Consider the following 24366-nt stretch of genomic DNA (forward strand, 5'->3'; position numbering starts at 1 on the left):
TTATGATATTGCATAATGGTATTTTAGGATATTTAAGTATAATTCTAGCCTAATGGGTCTATAATGTTACTGAAATAGTAAAAGCAAGGGAGATCAATGTAATTTTCTAAAATTGGGGGGAGCTGAGTTAAATTATTAGAAACCTCAAGGGAGGTTTCTGAAATTATCCCTTTCCAAAATTAGAATTCATTTGAAATTGCAAGGTTTATTTGAATAACTTTTGCAATACCTTCTTTTTCTTAGTTTAAGGCAATTACTTTCAGAATATTTACACCGTATTTCAATTTTGCTTTGTAGTATCCTGAATCCTGATAGAGATGCAGATAATATCGGTTGTAAGAAATTCATTTGTCAACCTAGAAACTTACCGTGATTCATGTTATGATGATTAGAGATCCTTCAAGTAGCTTATCAAAGCCCTCACTGCACTCTACATGGAGTGGATCATGCAATGACTCTCCGAAGACTTACAAATTTTTTTATGTTAAATATTATTGTTACATTGGAAATTTTGGTATTATCATTGTTAAGCTCTTCTTCTTTGTTCTTTTCCTTTTTCCTTTTCTTTTTTCAAAGAGAGGCATTGTACCACCATGTTGTGATTATGTTTTGAGTGCGAAAGATGATGCTTTATTCAGATGCTCAAAATATAGCAATACAACCCAAAATTTCTCAATATGTTATTAAAGCAGAGGAGACTTACACAAGGTTATTTAAAACCCAATGATTTGTCCATTCAAATTATACAAGTTCCTTTCTTTTTTTTTAGTAAATAATAAAAGTAGAATTATCTCAAGAAAAAGAAAATTTGGGAGATGAAGTCGGATAGGATTGTTAGAATCTAATGATTGCCGTCAATAGACAAATAAGTTGGTAGTTAAGCAAGCATTTTTGCCCAAAATTAATACACCAAATTCATACTACAGGTTGAAATGGAAGCGCATGGAATTGGTGTAGACAATGTGATACTACCATGGTTCAAAGTTGTGATCGCGGTCGCGGTCATGCCTCGAACCATTTTATATCGGTTTTGGCATATCAGCCACGGTTTCGGTGATACGTAAATTTAGAATATTTAATATTCTAAAAATTGTAAATAATATTCAAAAATATGCTAAACAACAATAATAAAAAAATTAGCAAAAGAAAATCGGTAAAATGTAAATTTGCTAGTTGATTCCGGATGATTCGAGTCGACTCGGTCAAGATTATCCGTATTGAAGAAATCTCGGCCGAGTTCTTGACGAGTCAAGTATCTTGGAATCATCTCGTTCTGGTATCGTATCAAAAGGGTCTGTTCCGGTAACAACTCGGCCGAGTCATCTCGGTCTCAACCGAGACTTTGAACCATGGATACTACTAACATTAAACAAATTTCACATCACGAAGAAAAAACAACAGAAATTAGAGAACAGTCATTTCATCAACTATAAAGAAATGTTTCACTGCTTCATTGCAGCTAAGAAGACCACTCAGTAAAGCATCACCTAAAGGTAACCACCAGATTTCATACTCAAGACACTTGCAAATTTTCACAATATACTGCAGCATTATTATAACAATTTGATGCAAGTAGTAAGAAAACAAGGTAATGATGACTGGGTAGCCACATCTTTCAAGAGATGAGAGTAACTAAAAGTGAAGCCAAGGATCAAGTTAACCAAAAACGAAATCCACTGGCACTAACAAAAATCTTTTCTATGTTCTTCAGATACGACTACTTGCAAAATAGAAATCCTAGCAAGGCCACCATAGAATAGTTGCGGGGCCCTAAAAAAATCTTAATGTGACAATACCATCTGATAGTAAGAACAGCCCCTGATTGTAACCCCGCAGCATGATTATAAGATCTTATCTTGACAATACCATAGAACAGTTGGTTTCATGGAACTGGAATAGTATAAGAAACAATAATTCAATTCCCATCTGTGACAGCCACCTTAGTCGAATATTCAATTTACACTATATGGCTCGTGAAAATTCAACTAAAATACTGAAATATTTCTAGATTAATAATTCTTAGGGTGCATTTGGTTCTACAAAATTGGAATTGAATTAAAATTGGAATTCTATAGAATTAGAATTCTAGGAATTGGAATTCCAAAACGTTGGAATTCTTTTGTTTGGGAAATGCATAGAATTGATACAGAATTCATTTGGAATTCCAAATTCTTTGTTTGGGTGCAAGAAGAATTCATTAAGAATTAGAATTGTTTCCATCTAACATTTGCTTACATAAAAAATTTCTTTTTTCCTTTTTTGTATGAAATAATTTTTTAAACATTTAGCCAATCATTACTAAATTTTCAAGGAAAAAATCAATTAGTGCCTTTAATAATTTATTTTTTTCTTGCATTTAATCAATTGTTATTAACACTTTAAAGAAAAAAACCAATTAGTTCCTTTTCTACAAAAAAAAAATATAGTATTACTCTTGTTTCCTTTATTCTTAATTAAATTATAGGGTAAAATACACTAAACCCCCTTGTGGTTTGGGTTATTATCATAAAACCTGCTCATTATTTAAAAACTCCCAAAGAACCCCCTTGTGGTTTGGACTAATTTGGGCAACGAATGGAAATCATCCAATTTGACGGGAAGTGACTTACACATGCTTGATAAGCGAGTGTGATAACAATATATCAAGAGTAATGTGGTAATTTTACATTTTCTTTTCTTTCCTTTTCTTTTTTTCCTTGTTCTTCCTTTTTCTTCTTTCTCTTGAACCATCTGGAGCAGAAAAACTGAAGCAAAATCAATACCAACCTTTATCCAAATAGGGGCTCCAAACTACTTTTTTTTTCTTCTTTCCTTCTCTATTTCTTTTCCCTCTCTCTCCTACCTACTGGTGCAGCAAACCAGAAAGCACTGTAGGGTTTCTGCTAAGTAGTTGCCTCCGAAAATTCCCCTTTTTGGCCGACGCAATTGGAACTCCAGCGTTTACTGCAGTCCAAATCTGGCGTCCTTCCGATAGGTTTCACGGAGTCCTCAACATCGCCACTTCGATTTGCAGCAGCACTTGTTCCGATTTTGAAATATTCAGCGGTGCGTCGGCAATTAGTTTCCGTGATCTTATGGGTGTTGAGATCAAGAAAGAAAAGGAGGATGATTGAGTAGGAGCATGCAGTCATGTGGTGGAGAATCTTGTGACTTTGACTTCTCGTCGTTGGACTTGTCGTCGGATGGTGCTGAATCGACGACGTCGTCTTCATCGATGGCGTCCAATGTTTTGAAAGAATGGAACGGAGTCAGAACAGAGGTGGTCAGAAAACTCAAGGAACTGAAAAATGAGGGTGGTGGTGGAGGATTACTGTGCGGACTTATGCTGCAGAGGAAGATTTGTTTTTGCCCGTCCGATCAAAATTTGCTTTTCTGGGAAGAGTTATTGGAAAGTTAGAACCTTGATGATAATCTAGATTTCTGGGGGGGCTCCCTGTTATGAATTTTGATGGCTACGATTGTGCAGAAGACCTCCTTCTTTAATTGCAGATAAATCACCTTGGGCTTTTACTAGTTCTCACCTGCTGTTGTCGATTTGTTGGGGAAACTTTGAAAGTTAGGTAGCCGTAAGTTTTTCTGGCAGCAGTACTAAGTAGGATAATGGTGAATTTAGGGAATTTATTTTAGTGAAATTAGTAAATTTTTCTGGTATGCAGGTTGTTTTCAAAGAAAATTAGTAGCAATAATGTTGTTTAGTTCATCACCATTTGGACATTTGCATTATAGTTAAGAAAGAAACCATGGATCAATTACCCATGGAAGGAGCTTAGATGCTAGACTTACAAGATTACCCATGGGATGATAACAGTGATAAATTCCTCCATGAACATGCAAGATTTGAGAGAATTAAGAAAGTAAAATTTCGGTCTTGTCTTGATTTGGATTTTAGTTGAATGGTGGCAGTGGTAATCGGTGGCTATTCTACTATTGTTGAAGGAAAAAGTGGAGATTTGGAGATTTGGAGAAGATGATAAGTTTTGAAATTTTCAAATGAGCCACTTGATGTTTCTTTATTCTCAAATAAAGTGAAAAAAATTTTAAAATCTTATGTAAACCCTGAACTAACTTTTAGTATACGTTGAAATAAGGTTAATATCGAAATTTCATATTTTTCCGTCAAATTGGATGATTTCCGTTCATTGTCCAAATTAGTCCAAACTATGAGGGGGTTTTTTGGGGGTTTTCAAAAAAAAAAAAAAATATATATATATATAGTATTACTCTTGTTTCCTTTATTCTTAATTAAATTACATTAGATAAAAAAACTAATTGGGGTATGTAAGATAACAAGATAAAGTTCATTGTTTATGTAAGTAAAGCTTCTGGACAATGATGAACAAGAAAGTAACTATTCACAATATAAAAACAAGAAAGTATGAAGTCTAAAGAATCTCTTAACAAGACCACATTAACATGCCTTTTTCATGCAGACACGTTTGACCCAAAACTTCAAGAACAGTTTTGAATAATAACCTGCATCACTTGTTGCCAGCAAACCATAAATATCTCATCTTGTGCAATTCGTTGATTTTTAAAGAGAATATTATCAGTAGAAAGGTGTGCGGCCAAACGTACACAAATCCGCATGCATAAACCCATATGTAAATCCAGTGAAATAATCTGATATTAATCACATGGTTCATGGTTGTACAAGTGAAGTTGCTCCAGTCCCTACAAGAGAGCTTCTTCGACCTTTTGCAAAGAATGCTGAAGATCATAGATTCTCACAACTTGTTGCTATATTTAAGGGTCTAGTTGTCTATCGACACCAAACAAACATCAAGCCATATACAACATGTTTTGCACCTTTAAGTCGCAAACTGAGAGACCTGAAAGCAAGATTCAAATGATAAAAGCAAATAACCTCACAATTCACCTAAAGAAAGTACAGGTCATGATCAGCCCAGCTGACAGGTCGTCGAGCCTGTGCAATAATAATAATAATAAAATCCTAAATACCACTAAAAACAGTCAATAATTAATTCTAAGTACTGGAGCAGAGACTCTAGGTGTGCAATGGGTTACTTAATTCACCCTGTTCCCTAAGAATTTGCTTAATCCGATATACCAGAATTAATTAGCTGACAATAAGTACTAATTAGTAGACAGTGGCAAGTAGGTTCGTCTCCTCAGGGACTAAAAATATTTGTCTCTTTTAAATTCCAATGGGAAAGGAGGGATTTTACCAGAATAAAACTCAAGAAAAAACAATTAAACAACTCAACTAAAAAATAAATAAATAATTTAGCCAGCACAAATATAGTAGGAGTTAAATCAAGAATAAATAAATTCTAGCCAAGGATACAACTACTCAAACACAGTCCATTTATCCGATCATTGATACAAGAGAGGTTCACTTACTTTCTTAATAGGCTAGTTATAGTCGTCGAAGCACTCTAACGACCAATTTTTCCTTAAATTATTGATAACCAAGGTACGACCATTGATCACCCCTAATCAGAAAATACTCCTAGGTACGACCGTAGGAATTAATTTTTCAATTGCATTAATAACTAGAAAAACCTAACCCTAATCAATAACACGCTACGAGGGTTATTCAAATTAGATTGCATGTTCTCCTAATGTGTAAACACACTAGTTGCCACTAATATTAATCAATCAAACAATTATGGATTTAATTGATTAAATTGGCACGAGATTAATAAATCACATTGAATATCGGGCCCCCTTGACATCCAATTAATAAAATAATCCCATGAAAGTTCAAGCAGACAACGTGCAAATATTAATAACTTAAGGAACGCGTGAAAACTAATTAGATTTTACAGATTTTCAGAACTGCGCCGTCGAATTGACCCTTGACTAGATGGAAGGCTTAGCCACGCAGCATAATTAAATCACCACGCGAATTAATAGATTGCAAAGGCATTGCGTTTTTTTACTAGAAAGCAAGGAATAAAAGATGTTTTTCCCGTTGGGGAATATTGTCGAACACCTGGTGTAGACACCAAAATTTTATTGTATTTTCTTTTACTATTTATTTTTTACTTTTTATTTTTGTCGTGTCAGTTTTATTCACTTTTTCGTTTTTAGTTTTTAGTTTTTATTTTTATGTTATTATTTTTATTTTATTTTTGGAGTTTTAGCATAGAATTTCTCGAAAAGGAAAAAGAGAAAAGCATTCAAAAATATGCTTTAGTTGTTTTTATTCAAATTCAATGTTTTCTTGAAAAAAAAGAAAAATGATGAAAATAAAAATTGCAACTTTGCTGTTTATTATTTCTAGTTTATTTATTTATTTTTATCTGATGTTAATTAAATTGTTGGTTTTTACTTAATTTTATTATCATTTTGCTAAATTACTTAAAAAGAGAAAAAAGAGAAAAAAGGAAAAAAAGGAAAAAAAAAAGAGAAAAGAAAAAGAAAAGAAAATTAGCATTTCATTTTTATCCTTTTATGCCTATTTCCGCTCATTGTATTTAATTTTTTCTTCATTAGTTATTTTTTATTAATTAGTTATCTATATTTTGTTAAGTTGTTATTTAAAAAAAAAAAAAAAAAAGGGATCCGCGGCATGCAAGCTGCGTATTAACGCAGCTTGAAAAGGACAGTCACGCATGCCATTGGAGGGCTGGATTTTAAGGTAGAGCAAGCCTTTCATCCTCACCATTGGGGTGAGGGTTTAGGAGATTGGGGGCTCATATAAAAAGGAAAAGAAAGCAGCAGAAGAGAGGGGGATGGGAGTTGACGGCGGAAAGAAAAAACTGAGCAAGAGGGAAACAGAGGAGAGTTTGAGGAAAAAGGAAAGGGCAGGGAGTAAGAGGATGGTTGAGAGGTTTTGGAGTTGACGGCTGGTGAGGAAACTGAGAAAGTGAGCGGAGAGCAAGAGGGAGAGAGCAAGAGAGAAGTGGCTACGTTCAGTAAAAACAGAGCAAAGGGAGGGACCGAAGGAGTTTTTGGGAAAAAGTGACGGCTGGAAAATTAGAAAAGGTGACAGCTGAGGTTTGAAGGAGGGGGAATCAAGAGGGTATCTAGGGACGGCTGCAAATAGGGCAAAAGAAGGAGCTAGGAAGGGAGGCCACGGTCAGGAAGCGAAAAGAGACAGCTTCAGAGCTGGGAAACTAGGCTGGGAAGGAGGGTAGAGTACACCGAAAGAGCCGAGAGAGAAACTGCCGAGTGAGGAAGAAACGGGCAACTCAACGAGAAGCAGATGGGAATCTTATCAACGGGAAACTAAGGAGAAAGCCAGCAAGAAAGGTTACTGGAGCCGAAGTAGAGACCGAGGCTTTCACGTTTTCTCCATCGCTCACCCGAATCCAAACTCAAGATTTCAGGTATATTCTTGAAAACTGATTTCTTAGTTTCTCCGATGTTTCCTTCATGACTGAGCTGGGTTTTTGCGTTTGTTTTCTATTTGCTGTTCATGTCACTGTTGATGCTTCAATCGTTGCTGAGTTAGGGGGGTTCCAGTTGTCTCTATGGTTTTGATCTTGTTTAGGGAGTGTTTATCGCCAGATTTTAGTAGAAAATGAATTGGAACTCTTGGGTTTTATGGGCTTTGTTGATTCACTGGGTTTGTTATATTGGATAGAAGTTGCAGAAAATAGCCAAAGTTTGCATCCTTTGCTTTCCGGATTTTCTGGGGGGAGGAAGACAGGGATTGAACTTATGATTTCGCTGTTTGATCTAAAGTAGATTGGGTTGAAGTTCTGGGGCATTCAGTGAGGCATTTCCAGGTTTCCTTGGGTCATGTAAATGTTTGTAAACATGCTGGATTTGCAAAGAGGAAGCTGCGTGAAGTCTGTTGTGTGTTCTTTTAGTTTTTTTCCTTACGTATCTTTGCTGCATTTTTACATTTCCTTACGTTCGGGAGAGACACGTGCTTGTATTGTATCCTGATGCATGAAATTTCAGGTATCTTGTGCTACTTTGTGTGTGTTAATGTTTTAATCTATCCAATGAAAGGCTTTAACAATGCATTGCTGTTAAGATGATGATTGAGATCCTCGTTTGAATGAGGAAAAGTTGTATTTCGTTCTCATGTTTTGCTGTTTTTCCCTTCTTCACGAAGCACTCCCACAAAACTGGTTTTCATGTCTTGATAAGTTGCTAAAGAAAATTGCAGAAGGAAACCTTGAATGAATGCAACCTGGAACGAACTTTGAATGAGTTATTAGTTTGCATGTTTAATCCAGTGTGTTATGATGGTTTTCTGGAATCTAACGTAAGCTCTGTAGGCTGCTAATAAGCTTTAAAGTTACCGAGAAACTCTTGCTGCATTTTGTTTCTTTCTTTTTGCTGTTATTTCTTTTATCTTTAGCAGTCACCAATCCAGTTTTTCTGCCTTAATCCTGCAATAAAAGTGTAATATTTGGCTTGGTTGAGGATTGGAAGTTGTGTTTGTGGATTGATTCAAAAGATGATACTTGTTGGTGATCTATTTGGTTAAGTATGGTGCAGAGAAGAGGAAACCAGAAATGAGAGAGTTCTTCCTCGTATGCATGCATGACATAATCCTGAGAATTGTACTTTGACCCCTAATTTTCCCACTATTTCTCAAAAGGCCCAATTATATTCTAGTTTCTTGCAATCAGGTCCTAGATTATTTGCATTTTAACCCTTACTTGACCCCTTCTTTGTTCTTTGACCTATGAATTCCCTAAAAGGTGTTAGTTGGTTTTGAGTGATTGCTTAATATTTGCAATTAGATCCTTGGTAGTTTTCCATCTTAGAGGTGTACTTTATTTGATTTCATTTTTAAGTCACTAATTTTAGCACCTCATTCTAGAACCTTTTTGATTATTGGGTTTTGCTTTGCTTTAATTTTGTTCGAGCATAGATGATTTGTTGTGAATACCTTAAGTGATTCCATTTTTGGGACTAAATTTTGTTTAATTTTCATTCCGTGCTTAATTCTCATTTTTACGTAATTAATCGTTAATTAAAGTGATGCCTTGACCCCTTTTTGTTATTTTGGAGGATAAATAAGTGAATTCACTTCATTAAGGTATCAATTCAAGGGAGGTATAACTTCTTTTACCTTTTTTGTCTCACCTCTATGTGATCCAACGTGCTAAGTGAGAATTGCATGTCTACTTTGCTTTCATTGCCTTTCTTTAATTCCTTTCATTTATTTCATTTACTTTTACTTTTTCATTCTTTATTTATGGGGTATGTGTACACCTCTTGGCTTGTAATAGATAGGGCTTGGAAAGCACTTGATGAAGACCTATTGAAGACGTGTGCCTAACTAGCAAATGTAATAGGTTCATTAGCTTGATTGCTTGCTTTTGTTGCTATGTGTTAATTTGCTTTATTAGGCTCTTGCATCTAGTCGAGCATGCTAAGTGTTATGTGCTACGTGTTTATAGGTGATTTGCATGTCTACTTGCTTTCTATAGTCGTAGATGAACGTGATGGATGAATGTACGTCACCACACTAGTCCAATGCTAGTTGTGGCTCATTATTCCGTTAGGAATTCATAGAAAGGGCTAGTCCAACGCTAGACCCAATAGGCCGCCCCCCTTTCGTTAGAGCATACTTGCATGTTCACTACATTTCATGCATTTTTCTTAGTTCTTATCATTTGGCATGTTCCTCCAATCCTTTTCCTCTCATTTTAGGCTTTTTACATCCTCATGCTAGTTATAGGGTACATTTGCTTGAGAGTCCCCTTTCGATAAGGGAAACGAGCGAGTTTGGCTACAAAATAGCCTTAGCACGCTAGTTCTTCCTTCTAATCCAAGGGAAAATCAAAGTCGTAAAGTTAGGAGCCCTTCCCGTGCCCGACCTGATGCATTCCCTTAGGGTCATACACTTGCATTCTTTTTATATCACCTCCTCACTCTTTTAGCCACATTTTCTCACTATTTAGATTTTTCTCAATCCATTTCTCACCACCTTTTTCCTATCCCTCATTTATTTTTCTACCTCACAAATGGCACTCAAATTGCACTTATACGTATCTAGTATCCTATTTCATTCATTTGCACACACAAACACCTTTATTTTCTCACACTTGCACACTTGCACTTGAGTCCTCACTTGCATTAATCACGACTTCCATGAGAGCTTTCCTTATTGGCCACCACAATTCATGTGGTCGGGACCCTAAAGCCTCATGAGAAACATTTTAGGTTTAGGATTGCATTTTTCTTTTCTTTTCGCATCCATCAGTCATATCCAACATGCGATACATACCTTGGATAGAAAAATTAGGAAAAGTGGGGCTAAGTCACGCAACTAGCTTTGGTTAGGATAAGGGAGTGCCTTAGGTTTTGCCTTTGCTTTCTCCTTTGTCAAATGTGACCCCAATCCCTTTCTTTGGTTACGTAGACTTAAAAAATTCTTTAAAAAGGGTTTGTTTACTTTCTTTCCAAAAAATTATTTTTTTGGGTGACTTAGTACACCCTAACTCTATACCAAGTGGCAACTCCTTTTCTATCTAAAACCCTTTGTTTGGCCAAACCGTCGCATTTCACAATCCCACGGCCTTTTATTTTCACTTTCACACACGTTCACATACATATACCGCACACTACTTTCACACCTTTCAAAAAGTAGGGCGCGACAACTTGGCGACTCCACTGGGGACTTCCTAAGTGGGTCCAAGCATTTGATTTAACTATTCTTTTCTGCTTTTTACCCTTCTTATGCATAGCATTTGGATATTAGGGTTGCATTTTCCATTTTAGGACTTTTTGCCACGCGCGCGCGTCTCAAACTACTCCCTCACTCACGAATGTATGATTGGTTGATTGGATGTATGTTTACTTGTTTATCTCGCGCCTGCATTGCATTTAGGGGGGGTATGTCACCCTAGAGCCTCGCGTTGGTTCTTGATCCCTCCCCTCCAAACGAGCACTAGCATACGTGCATACGTTTTAATTTTTTCACCCCCATTTATTTTTTCCTTTTAGTGGCTTGTCACGCCACTCCACCCTATTAGGATTTTAGGCGACCCACTTGGACGTGTAATCGTGACACGACGTGTACGTAACACGATCCGAGGGGTCACTTAATCTTCCGCTTTAAGTTTTGGATTAATAACCTTTAGTTTTTAGTCGAAGATTGAGGATTTTTGATAGATTCACTCAGACATGTGGCCGTGACACGACGTGTGCGTAGCAATGTCTGGGGAATCGCTCGAGCCACCGACAAGAAACCTTGGGAGTGATGACCTTTGGTTTCCAAGTCTGAAGGCTCGGGGATCTGAGCTTATCGAGTCTAGATGCATTAGTGAACCCCAGCCTCATGCATCCATATTAGAATTGCCTAGGGTAGAGTCGACCTTACCCTATTAGGGACACCATTCACGAGGAGAGGGATCCCACCCCCTTTCCTTGTATATCTTTGTTGCTTTTTATATTATATAAATTGTCCAACGTGTTATGTGGTTATGTGTTGAACTAACTTTCCTTGTCTCTTATCTTTTGCATTTACAAACGTTAGGAAATAAGAGGTCTGGCATGATCCTCTTTTAGGACCTACCCTTATAAATAGGCTATTGCACGATTAGAAATTTCGCTATATTTCATTCGTAAATCAATAATGCCATACCATTTTAGGCCTACCCTGGCAAATAAAGGGTTCCTTAGGTCACGTTTCATTTCGAGTTGCATATTTTACCGCTTTAATAAACTGGCATCATGCAAAAACCCTAGAAAGGGAATGCCATTTAGGGGATCCCGTGTTAGGAATAAACCACCTCGTATCTCTGATACTTAATCCAAGGAGACTTGCACGTTTACATTTTGTACCATCCAAAGGGGTAGTGCACAAGGTAAGGTAGGATCCGATCGTCTTCATAAGAGCAATTTTTGGAATATGAGCTCTAATAATCACTTTTTGGCCATTTTATCAAAGTTGATAAAAATCCCTTGCGCAAAGGACATTAATTTGAAAAAATTCACAAATGATTCCTCCTATTGAGACAATAAATAAATTGAGGCCAAAATTTGATTTTAGAAGGCTCATAGGCTAATGCATCGTAATAAATTTTTTGAAACTACCAGTTGATGGCTTGATTTTTTAATAGGTTCCCAATTCCATTCAATCCATTGGACCATTTCATTCATCAATTTCATCCGGTCCATTTTATCAATTTGTTCATTTTTAGGGCAATCTAGTCGATTTTTGAATAAATCACCAATATCATTCAATTCATTTGATTAGTTAGGGCAATTTTGTCGATTTTTGATAAATCATCAATTTCGTCCGATTCATTTGACCAATTTACCCTTTTAGGGCGATCTGGTCAATTTTGAATAAATTCTCGATTTCATTCAATTCATTTGACCAATCTCATTTTTTAGGATGATCCGGTCCGTTTTGAATAAAATTCTCAATTTCAGTCAATCAAGTTCCTTTTTTAGGATGATTCGGTCAATTTTGAGTAAGTTTTAAATTTCACTCAATTCATTTGACCCGTTTCCCTTTTTAGGGTAATTCGATCGATTTTAAATAAATGGTCAATTTCATTCAACCCGTTTGACCAATTAGGGATTCAATGTCGAATTTCAAATTGGGAAATCTAGTCGATTTTGAGAAAAACATCCATTGCATCCAGCTATTTGTTCAGTTGGGTTTTGACCCGTGCTTCAATGAGAAAATTTGGTCAACGAATTCTAATCTTTTTGATAGGAAGTTCGTCAAGGCCAAACCCGTGCATTTTTGTAAATTTTTGTATCGATCAAAGGTGATCAATCCAGTCGGACGTTGTCCTCGTTTTGACAAATGTCTCTCGTCACTCCAATTGGTCAAATTTTTTAAAATTATTTTTTCACTCAATCAGTTGATCAGATCCATCAGGTATGGTATAGTGCCTACCTCAGAGGATTGCATTTTCATGCTACGCCTACCCTTGGCACAAAAGGGCTCCCCCATAGGACATGCATCCGAATTCTTTGGATATTTACTAACTCTTGTCTTTTTCTTTATTTTTTTGGAATAACTAAGCGAGGGTTAAATCTAAAGGCAATCTTTCAAAAATTCTCAGGTAATATTTAAACATAGCTTCTCATCGAAACCCCATCATAACGCGATCCCATAGTAAAGCCCAAAAGAATCCTGTAGACATGAGTACTCGGCCAGGATCGTCTGATAAGACCGCCGCAACTACCCATCCGGAAGCCACAAGTCCCGGGGTTCAGTTGACTGAATTACTCACCAAATTTGGGGAAATGGCATCTGAAATGGCCGCCCAAAAGAAGCTGATCGACGAGCTCGTTAACAGCGGAGTGCAGCCCGAGCTTGCGCCCATCAAACAACTGGAATCGGAACCATTTGTTATTCCTCCAATTCAAACCACTTTTGATGGAGCTTTCCACCCACAGTATACTTATACTCAAAATCCTCCTCCCTATGGGCAAGGATTTCAGCCTCAAGGTGGTCCAAACATGCCTCTAAATCCACAACCTTTTTACCAGACTACTGCAGAGCCTTTCCTACCAGATCACACTGTCCAAGCTAAATCAGAAGTAGGAGAATCTTCTGTTCCCGTTGATGTGAAGTTGTTCAAGCGCCTCGATCGTTTTGACGAATTCATAAGGAAAAGTCAGGGTTTAAGTAAGCAAGGAGTCCTGGATTACGATGAGCTTTGCCTTTTTCCGAATGTGCAGTTGGCTGAAGGGTTCAAAACCCCTAAGTTTAACAAGTATGACGGGACGGGTAATCCCAAGACACACCTCCGACTATTTGCTAACAAGCTGGGGAAGCCTGTAGACGACGAGAACCTGCCTCTAAGGTTGTTCCCGGAAAGTCTGGAGGGGGATGCCCTCGACTGGTACTCAAATTTGAAGCCCAAAGAAGTAAAGACCTGGATTGACTTGTCAAATGCTTTTGTAAGGCAATACGAGTATAACTGCGAGCTGGCTCCGACACGAACCACGCTGGAAGGAACAAAAAGAAAACCCTCTGAGGATCACAAGACTTATGCCAAAAGGTGGAGAAAAATAGCTGCAAAAGTCGAGCCACCAATGACCGAGGACAAAATCATACGCACTTTCATTAAAGCACATGATCCGCCGTACTTTGAAGAAATTTTCCGCATGACTGGATGCTCGTTTGCCGCTATTGTCAATAAGCTTGAAGAGTTCGATGACTTCGTGAAAGTTGGGAAGATTGTTAATGTCTCTGCCCTCAAATCCCAGTTGGAAGCTTTGCAAGGCCAAAGTAATAGTGGTGGGAAGAAACAACAATTCCAAAAGAAAGAGGGGGAAATCGCTTTTGCCTGGGATCGAAACCCTATCCCAAAGCCCAAATTTCGATAATACCCTACCTACTCCAACCCTTACCCTTACTATTCAAACCCTCATCCTGTTTATCACACCAATATCACTCATCCTCAACCTCGCCCTAATCACACCAACTCGCCTAGAGCCCCTTTCCAAATATCTCAACCCAATTTCCAACAAGTTCGACCCCGACCTCCCTACAATCAACGATTTCCTCCACCAAATAGACCCACCTATAATTACCCCCAACCCATTGAACCCCAAAATCAAAATCGTTATCGTACTTTTACTAATCTTGGCAGGCCTTTGGACCAATTATATGAACAATTAAAAGTCGCCGGTAAAATCGGCATAATTCCCCCTCCAGCTTACCCTCATGGCGTCTCTACCGGATACAATCCACAGTCCACTTGTGCCTATCATTCGGGAGCACTTGGCCGTTCAACCGCCGATTGTAAAGCCCTTAAGCATAAAGTCCAAGACATGATCGAGGCAGGGGAAATAGTGCTAAAAAAGAAGGGTGGACAAGGACCGAGCATAAATGCAAATCCTTTTCCTGAACACAAGGACGTCTTTGAGGCATCCACTTCCAACGAAAAAATTTGAAAATCTTGAAGAAACTTTGCACAATTGGATTGCCAAGTATCTTCCCTCTCGAAGGGAAGTTGGGATAAATCTGGGGATTGTTATTTGTTAAACTTCATGAAATCGTCACTGTTGGCTTTTGAGTAAATAGTTTTATCATGTTCAATCAAGTTTTGGCTAAAACATTTTTTTTGCATTATCAAGTTCCTATGTTGTTTTTTGAATCTTTTGATAGCATGCATAGTCACATCTTTTCATTATTTTGTTAATGCCATTTTGTTTATATTGATTGTTTATTGGTTCTAATTTCGCTCTAAGCTGTTTCATATGGCCAAAAGATAAAAGTATTTGACCTTTGGATATCACTGTTCTGGAGACCAATGATGTCGATCTCGATATCACTCATGTCTTTGAGTTTATGGAATCCAAGTTTCAAAACGAGAGTGATAGTGAAGAAGTATCTGATTCTTAAAAAGGTCTCGAACAATATGAAGAGAAATCCAAATCGAATCTTGAAGACAGAGATTGTTAACATTTGGCACCGAGATTAGGGTCAAAGAAATAAAGATCAGTAGATATTGGAATGAAAAGCAAGAAAAGGGAAGCTGTGTTGCCTGCCGAGATGGAAGTCCCTTCATTGCGTATTCAAATGGAGGCCAAGTTGGAGGAAGTTGATTGATCAAGGCAACCTCATTGGTTGAATGCTATATCACGGCCATAACTACCAAAAACACATGACTCAAAAAGTCCACCGGCGATTTTTTCAAGAAGAAGGCAAAGCTGCTAAAGTGAATTTGCCAATGCAAGATGCAGTCAAAGGCGAATTTGTTCCAAATTGGTAAAGGCTATTCATTGTTCAAAAGGTATTACCTGGCGGAGCATTCATTTTGGCAGAGATGGATGGACAAACATGCCCTCAACTTATCAACTCAGACATGGGTAAGAAGTTCTTTTGACTATGCAAATTTCTTTTAGAAGTCACGCAAGTGACGAGATAAAAGTCAGGCCATCTTCCTTTCCAATCAAAGCATTTCATCCCTAGTCATCCCCTTTGAGCTATCAGAACAATCATTTTCGTTTCGCAACCCTTGAGAATTGCAAACCCCACACTGGGGCGAATTTATTTTGAAAAGAGACGATCAGAAAGAAAAGGAAAACCCCACACTGGGGCAAATTTAGTATTTGAAGAAAAATGCAAAAGTGAGAAAAATGCAATAAGAAAATGCAAAGAAAGAAAAATCCAATCAAACTGGGGCAAATTTCCTCAGTTTTGTTCAAAAATTGGAGATAATTTCAAAATGATGCAATCTCAGGCAATTTCACACCTTTCATCAAATTTGCTTTTAAGCCTCAACCTTTTTCAAAGCACCCCACCTGACCTTTATTACAAAAGCTCAAAAGTCCTGACTTTCGTCATTTGCTGTATTTCTATTAGGGATTTTGCTAATCAACTGGCAGGTGATGTCCGTAATGCCTTCACTTAAGCTTATAAGGGAAGCGCATTTTACTGATGCCAGAAATCTTCAACTCACACTCCTGATTCGATCATGGACGAGCTTCTCCATTGTTCCTTGGGTGAAAACCTGAAAGGGCATCTCAAAAAAAAAAGGAAAAAAAAAAGAAAAACAAAACAAAAATAAGGGTGGGGGCAACCTTGGTGAAAACCCAGAAGGGCGCCAAGGTGAGTTTTGTAAGCACGAGGAGCAATAGCTGGTGACTTGGTTCATTTGGATCTCCCTTCATTTGGAATACTTCTGCCAGTGTTGAATTCCAGAACAAAGATATCCAAGGTGTCAAACATGACATCTGTTGGCCGAAAATTGTGTCATTTTGTAAAAATAAATATTCTTTCGCAAGTACATTTTTAGGAAACTCATTTTTTCCCAAAGTGCCTGTATTCATGGCATTTTGTAGGCACAGATGGTTATGTTTTGCATTCTTGTGCATTTTCATTCCTTCATAGCATGTGAATTTTTATTGCATACCTCATTTTAACTTCTTGAATTTTGGTAAATAACAATCCCCAGGGGTTTATTTCAAAAGGATGCTTGGATTCAGTCGTCTTTTGGAAACGGTTGAGATTCAGCAAAGCCAGCCACGCAGCCTTCACAGTATGGCAAAACACATACATTGTCAGTTTGAGAAATCGGAAAAGTTTTGGAGCGAGAAATCCAACTCAATCGGATGCTGCAGCGGAAGTTGGCGAAAAAGGAAGGATAAGGAGAAAAACTCATGTTTACACGATTCTCAAAGGAAAACGGATCAAATGATGGTGGCAATTTCTTTGTTTTTTCTCTCTTGCAGAAAAATTGCATGTACAAATGAAAGCAATCACACCTCGCACTGGAACCGATGCCGGAAAGAGTTCTCCAGGGAATAAAGGCAGATAAAAAATGTTGCAAGCAAATTTGATCAAAAGGTACAACAACACGGTAATGCAGAATCAACTATGGACTCAGGTTGCAAAAACTCAACCCACACTGGGGCAAATTATTTCGACAAGTCTCTCTCAGTCAGGAAAAATCAAAAAACATCAAAAAAATCATCATCAAAAAAAAAATCATCATCAAAAAAATTCAAAAGTCAAAAAATCAAAAATCAAATTCATCACGGCAGGCTCGAGTTTGATCCCACTGTCCGATTGTCAAGACATTTCATTTTCACAGCCACTGGAGCGTGAGGTTAGTCCCGCCAGTGAGCATTTCATTTTCATCGCTACTGGAGCGTGGGTCAGTGCCGCCAGTGAGCATTTCATTTACATCACCACTGGAGCGTGGGTTAGTCCCGCCAGTGTGCATTTCATTTTTCATCGCCACTGGAGTGTGGGTTAGTCCCGCCAGTGAGCATTTCATTTTCATCGCTACTGGAGCGTGGGTTAGTCCCGCCAGTAAGCATTTCATTTTTCACCGTTGCTGGAACGTGGGTCAGTCCCGCCAGTGAACGTTTCATTTACATCGCTACTGGAGCGTGGGTTAGTCCCGCCAGTAAGCATTTCATTTTTCACCGTTGCTGGAACGTGGGTTAGTCCCACCAGTGAACATTTCATTTTTCACCGTTGCTGGAACGTGAGTTAGTCCCGCCAGTGTGCATTTCATTTTCACAACCACTGGAGCGTGGGTTAGTCCCGCCAGTGTGCATTCCATTTACATCGCTACTGGAGCGTGGGTTTGTCCCGCCAGTAAGCATTCCATTTACATCGCTACTGGAGCGTGGGTTAGTCCCGCCAGTAAGCATTTCATTTTTCACCGTTGCTGGAACGTGGGTCAGTCCCGCCAGTGAACATTTCATTTACATCGCCACTGGAGCGTGGGTTAGTCCCGCCAGTAAGCATTTCATTTTTCACCGTTGCTGGAACGTGGGTCAGTCCCGCCAGTAAACATTTCATTTACATCGCCACTGGAGCGTGGGTCAGTCCCACTAGTGCGCCTTTCATTTTCCCCCGCCGCTAGCCGTGGGTCAGTCCCACTAGCGTGCGTCCCATGATTTTAAACTTTGTTCGGGTCAGTCCCGTTTTAAATTTCTTGTTCGAGTCAGTCCCATGATTTTAAATTTTTGTTCGGGTCAGTCCCGTTTTAAATTCATGTTCGGGTCAGTCCCGTTTTAAATTCATGTTCGGGTCCATCCCGTTTTAAATTTATTGTTCGGGTCAATCCCGTTTTAAAATTCCTGTTCGGGTCAGTCCCGTTTTAATTTCCTGTTCGGGTCAGTCCCGTTTTAAATTCATGTTCGGGTCAGCCCCGTTTTAAATTCCTGTTCGTTGGAATCCTCTTGCAGCCAAATAACACAAGTGAGTGTTTGGTGTCTATTTCTTTGTCTCAAATTTTTTCAAAACCCGGACAAAGAGGGGCAAACTGTAGACACCAAAATTTTATTTTATTTTCTTTTACTATTTACTTTTTACTTTTTATTTTTGTCGTGTCAGTTTTATTCACTTTTTCGTTTTTAGTTTTTAGTTTTTATTTTTATGTTATTATTTTTATTTTATTTTTGGAGTTTTAGCATAGAATTTCTCGAAAATGAAAAAGAGAAAAGCATTCAAAAATATGCTTTAGTTGTTTTTATTCAAATTCAATGTTTTCTTGAAAAAAAAAAGAAAAAAGAGAAAAATGATGAAAATAAAAATTGCAACTTTGCTGTTTATTATTTCTAGTTTATTTATTTATTTTTATCTGATGTTAATTAAATTGTTGGTTTTTACTTAATTTTATTAACATTTTGCTAAATTACTTAAAAAGAGAAAAAAGGAAAAAAAAAAGAGAAAAGAAAAAGAAAAGAAAATTAGCATTTCATTTTTATCCTTTTATGCCTATTTCCGCTCATTGTATTTAATTTTTTCTTCATTAGTTATTTTTGATTAATTAGTTATCTATATTTTGTTAAGTTGTTATTTAAAAAAAAAAAAAGGGGATCCGCGGCATGCAAGCTGGGTATTAACGCGGCTTGCAAAGGACAGTCACGCATGCCATTGGAGGGCTGGATTTTAAGGTAGAGCAAGTCTTTCATCCTCACCATTGGGATGAGGGTTTAGGAGATTGGGGGCTCATATAAAAAGGAAAAGAAAGCAGCAGAAGAGAGGGGGATGGGAGTTGACGGCGGAAAGAAAAAACTGAGCAAGAGGGAAACAGAGGAGAGTTTGAGGAAAAAGGAAAGGGCAGGGAGTAAGAGGACGGTTGAGAGGTTTTGGAGTTGACGGCTAGTGAGGAAACTGAGAAGGTGAGTGGAGAGCAAGAGGGAGAGAGCAAGAGAGAAGTGGCTACGTTCAGTAAAAACAGAGCAAAGGGAGGGACCGAAGGAGTTTTTGGGAAAAAATGACGGCTGGAAAATTAGAAAAGGTGACAGCTGAGGTTTGAAGGAGGGGGAATCAAGAGGGTATCTAGGGACGGCTGCAAATAGGGCAAAAGAAGGAGCTAGGAAGGGAGGCCACGGTCAGGAAGCGAAAAGAGACAGCTTCAGGGCTAGGAAACTAGGCTGGGAAGGAGGGTAGAGTACACCGAAAGAGCCGAGAGAGAAACTGCCGAGTGAGGAAGAAACGGGCAACTCAACGAGAAGCAGAGGGGAATCTTATCAACGGGAAACTAAGGAGAAAGCCAGCAAGAAAGGTTACTAGAGCCGAAGTAGAGACCAAGGCTTTCACGTTTTCTCCATCGCTCACCCGAATCCAAACTCAAAATTTCAGGTATATTCTTGAAAACTGATTTCTTAGTTTCTCCGATGTTTCCTTCATGACTGAGCTGGGTTTTTGCGTTTGTTTTCTGTTTGCTGTTGATGTCACTGTTGATGCTTCAATCGTTGCTGAGTTATGGGGGTTCCTGTTGTCTCTATGGTTTTGATCTTGTTTAGGGAGTGTTTATCGCCAGATTTTAGTAGAAAATGAATTGGAACTCTTGGGTTGTATGGGCTTTGTTGATTCACTGGGTTTGTTATATTGGATAGAAGTTGCAGAAAATAGCCAAAGTTTGCATCTTTTGCTTTCCGGATTTTCTGGGGGGAGGAAGACAGGGATTGAACTTATGATTTCGCTGTTTGATCTAAAGTAGATTGGGTTGAAGTTCTGGGGCATTCAGTGAGGCATTTCCAGGTTTCCTTGGGTCATGTAAATGTTTGTAAACATGCTGGATTTGCAAAGAGGAAGCTGCGTGAAGTCTGCTGTGTGTTCTTTTAGTTTTTTTCCTTACGTATCTTTGCTGCATTTTTACATTTCCTTACGTTCGGGAGAGACACGTGCTTGTATTGTATCCTGATTCATGAAATTTCAGGTATCTTGTGCTACTTTGTGTGTGTTAATGTTTTAATCTATCCAATGAAAGGCTTTAACAATGCATTGCTGTTAAGATGATGATTGAGATCCTCGTTTGAATGAGGAAAAGTTGTATTTCGTTCTCATGTTTTGCTGTTTTTCCCTTCTTCACGAAGCACTCCCACAAAACTGGTTTTCATGTCTTGATAAGTTGCTAAAGAAAATTGCAGAAGGAAACCTTGAATGAATGCAACCTGGAACGAACTTTGAATGAGTTATTAGTTTGCATGTTTAATCCAGTGTGTTATGATGGTTTTCTGGAATCTAACGTAAGCTCTGTAGGCTGCTAATAAGCTTTAAAGTTACCGAGAAACTCTTGCTGCATTTTGTTTCTTTCTTTTTGCTGTTATTTCTTTTATCTTTAGCAGTCACCAATCCAGTTTTTCTGCCTTAATCCTGCAATAAAAGTGTAATATTTGGCTTGGTTGAGGATTGGAAGTTGTGTTTGTGGATTGATTCAAAAGATGATACTTGTTGGTGATCTATTTGGTTAAGTATGGTGCAGAGAAGAGGAAACTAGAAATGAGAGAGTTCTTCCTCATATGCATGCATGACATAATCCTGAGAATTGTACTTTGACCCCTAATTTTCCCACTATTTCTCAAAAGGCCCAATTATATTCTAGTTTCTTGCAATCAGGTCCTAGATTATTTGCATTTTAACCCTTACTTGACCCCTTCTTTGTTCTTTGACCTATGAATTCCCTAAAAGGTGTTAGTTGGTTTTGAGTGATTGCTTAATATTTGCAATTAGATCCTTGGTAGTTTTCCATCTTAGAGGTGTACTTTATTTGATTTCATTTTTAAGTCACTAATTTTAGCACCTCATTCTAGAACCTTTTTGATTATTGGGTTTTGCTTTGCTTTAATTTTGTTCGAGCATAGATGATTTGTTGTGAATACCTTAAGTGATTCCATTTTTGTGACTAAATTTTGTTTAATTTTCATTCCGTGCTTAATTCTCATTTTTACGTAATTAATCGTTAATTAAAGTGATGCCTTGGCCCCTTTTTGTTATTTTGGAGGATAAATAAGTGAATTCACTTCATTAAGGTATCAATTCAAGGGAGGTATAACTTCTTTTACCTTTTTTGTCTCACCTCTATGTGATCCAACGTGCTAAGTGAGAATTGCATGTCTACTTTGCTTTCATTGCCTTTCTTTAATTCCTTTCATTTATTTCATTTACTTTTACTTTTTCACTCTTTATTTATGGGGTATGTGTACACCTCTTGGCTTGTAATAGATAGGGCTTGGAAAAGCACTTGATGAAGACCTATTGAAGACGTGTGCCTAGCTAGCAAATGTAATAGGTTCATTAGCTTGATTGCTTGCTTTTGTTGCTATGTGTTAATTTGCTTTATTAGGCTCTTGCATCTAGTCGAGCATGCTAAGTGTTATGTGCTACGTGTTTATAGGTGATTTGCATGTCTACTTGCTTTCTATAGTCGTAGATGAATGTGATGGATGAATGTACGTCACCACACTAGTCCAATACTAGTTGTGGCTCATTATTCCGTTAGGAATTCATAGAAAGGGCTAGTCCAACGCTAGACCCAATAGGCCGTCCCCCTTTCGTTAGAGCATACTTGCATGTTCACTACATTTCATGCATTTTTCTTAGTTCTTATCATTTGGTATGTTCCTCCAATCCTTTTCCCCTCATTTTAGGCTTTTTACATCCTCATGCTAGTTATAGGGTACATTTGCTTGAGAGTCCCCTTTCGATAAGGGAAACGAGCGAGTTTGGCTACAAAATAGCCTTAACATGCTAGTTCTTCCTTCTAATCCAGGGGAAAATTAAAGTCATAAAGTTAGGAGTCCTTCCCGTGCCCGACCTGATGCATTCCCTTAGGGTCATACACTTGCATTCTTTTTATATCACCTCCTCATTCTTTTAGCCACATTTTCTCACTAATTAGATTTTTCTCAATCCATTTTCTCACCACCTTTTTCCTATCCCTCATTTATTTTTCTACCTCACAAATGGCACTCAAATTGCACTTATACGTATCTAATATCCTATTTTCATTCATTTGCACACACAAACACCTTTATTTTCTCACACTTGCACACTTGCACTTGAGTCCTCACTTGCATTAATCACGACTTCCATGAGAGCTTTCCTTATTGGCCACCACAATTCATGTGGTCGGGACCCTAAAGCCTCATGAGAAACATTTTAGGTTTAGGATTGCATTTTTCTTTTCTTTTCGCATCCATCAGTCATATCCAACATGCGATACATACCTTGGGTAGAAAAATTAGGAAAAGTGGGGTTAAGTCACGCAACTAGTTTTGACTAGGATATGGGAGTGCCTTAGGCTTTGCCTTTGCCTTCTCCTTTGTCAAATGTGACCCCCAATCCCTTTCTTTGGTTATGTAGACCTAAAAAATTCTTTAAAAAGGGTTTGTTTACTTTCTTTCCAAAAAATCATTTTTTGGGTGACTTGGTACACCCTAACTTTATACCAAGTGGCGACTCCTTTTCTATCTAAAACCCTTTGTTTGGTCAAACCGTCGCATTTCACAATCCCACGGCCTTTTATTTTCACTTTCACACACGTTCACATACATATTCCGCACACTATTTTCACACCTTTCAAAAAGTGGGGCGCGACACCTGGCGTGTGTCAGAGGCCAGTCAAAAGAAAGAAAACTAGAACTAAACTAAAAGCTAAACTAAAAAGTGTCTTTTGCTTCTGTACGTTGTCCCTTTTAAAGAACCAAAAGAAAGATGACTAAAAGCTATCTAGGTGGTTCCCACACATGTGGACAAAGCCTCCAAATTATTTCTTGTTTCAAGTCTCTCTACGTTCCTTTCTTTGGAGAGCCCAAAATTACTATAGCTTTGTGGTCCCCACCAATTCAAGGGCAGAAGGATTGAAACCCTTAGAAGTCTCCATTTTCCCATAAAGTCCCTCCTTTTTTGTAGTTTTCTGTTTCATTCCTGAAATTAAGTCCAGATACCAAATATAAATAGATATCAATAATTAACACAATATTTGGCAGGGATAAAAGGGAAAATTAATAATAAAATTATTAACAAATGATACTCTATCAATTCCCCCCGCACCTGAATCATGCTTGCCCTCAAGCATGGGGATAATTCAACTCAACAATGGCTAGCTTTAACATTATCATTACCAGCTGTGCTTATACCAAAATCAAAATTTAGTGGCTAAATGTCAAGTCATATCTCTCCCAGTTAGCTCCTAAGTTCATAGACCCGTCCAATTCATGGCTAACTCACTTAGGAAATCGAAATATTAACTAGCACAGTCAGCAAATAAGTCAACTGGCAACCAAAATTTCAACATTGAGAGCCAAGGATCGGCGGACCAACATGATCATAAACCAACATATTTTCCATATCTGTTCTCTCTCTTTTTTCTTTTTTCTCTTTTTTTTTAATTGTACGAATAATGCTTATTCCCAAGCTATTCAAGTCTTTTGACGTGAACTTTGACATTTTTAGATGAAAGAGCCCAGTTACTCAACTTTTCACAGCTCCAGGACTACTTACTCATAGATATCGCTACTTTTTGAAGCGAGAGCCGACACTTGTGGTGAAAACTCCCGGTTACTGGGTGACGATACTAGCGGAGTATAGCCATACTTTATTCACCATAAAACATCAAAATACCAAGTAATTAAAAATCATAGCCTACGTCATGTCCTAAATATGGAGAACTAAGGTCAACAGGAGACCAATCCACACAACAATGCCAGCAAAATATTTACATTGCCTAAACAAGTTAGCCATAAATTGCACCAAATCGTTAAACT

General features: G+C 37.9%; 1 long non-coding RNA gene across 2 annotated transcripts; it reads left to right on the forward strand.

The window, feature by feature from the left end:
* The first annotated feature begins 6830 nt into the window (after positions 1–6830).
* Positions 6831–7744, forward strand: LOC140004994 (uncharacterized). 2 transcript variants are annotated; one of them, XR_011812814.1, is made up of 2 exons: positions 6831–7295; positions 7421–7744. It is a non-coding gene; the product is annotated as an uncharacterized lncRNA (long non-coding RNA). The 2 variants fall into 2 exon arrangements; XR_011812815.1 differs by having other exon boundaries at positions 7553–7744.
* The last annotated feature ends 16622 nt before the right edge of the window (positions 7745–24366 follow it).

This window comes from Coffea arabica, chromosome 4c (genome assembly GCF_036785885.1).
Source record: "Coffea arabica cultivar ET-39 chromosome 4c, Coffea Arabica ET-39 HiFi, whole genome shotgun sequence".
Classification (NCBI taxonomy): domain Eukaryota; kingdom Viridiplantae; phylum Streptophyta; class Magnoliopsida; order Gentianales; family Rubiaceae; genus Coffea; species Coffea arabica.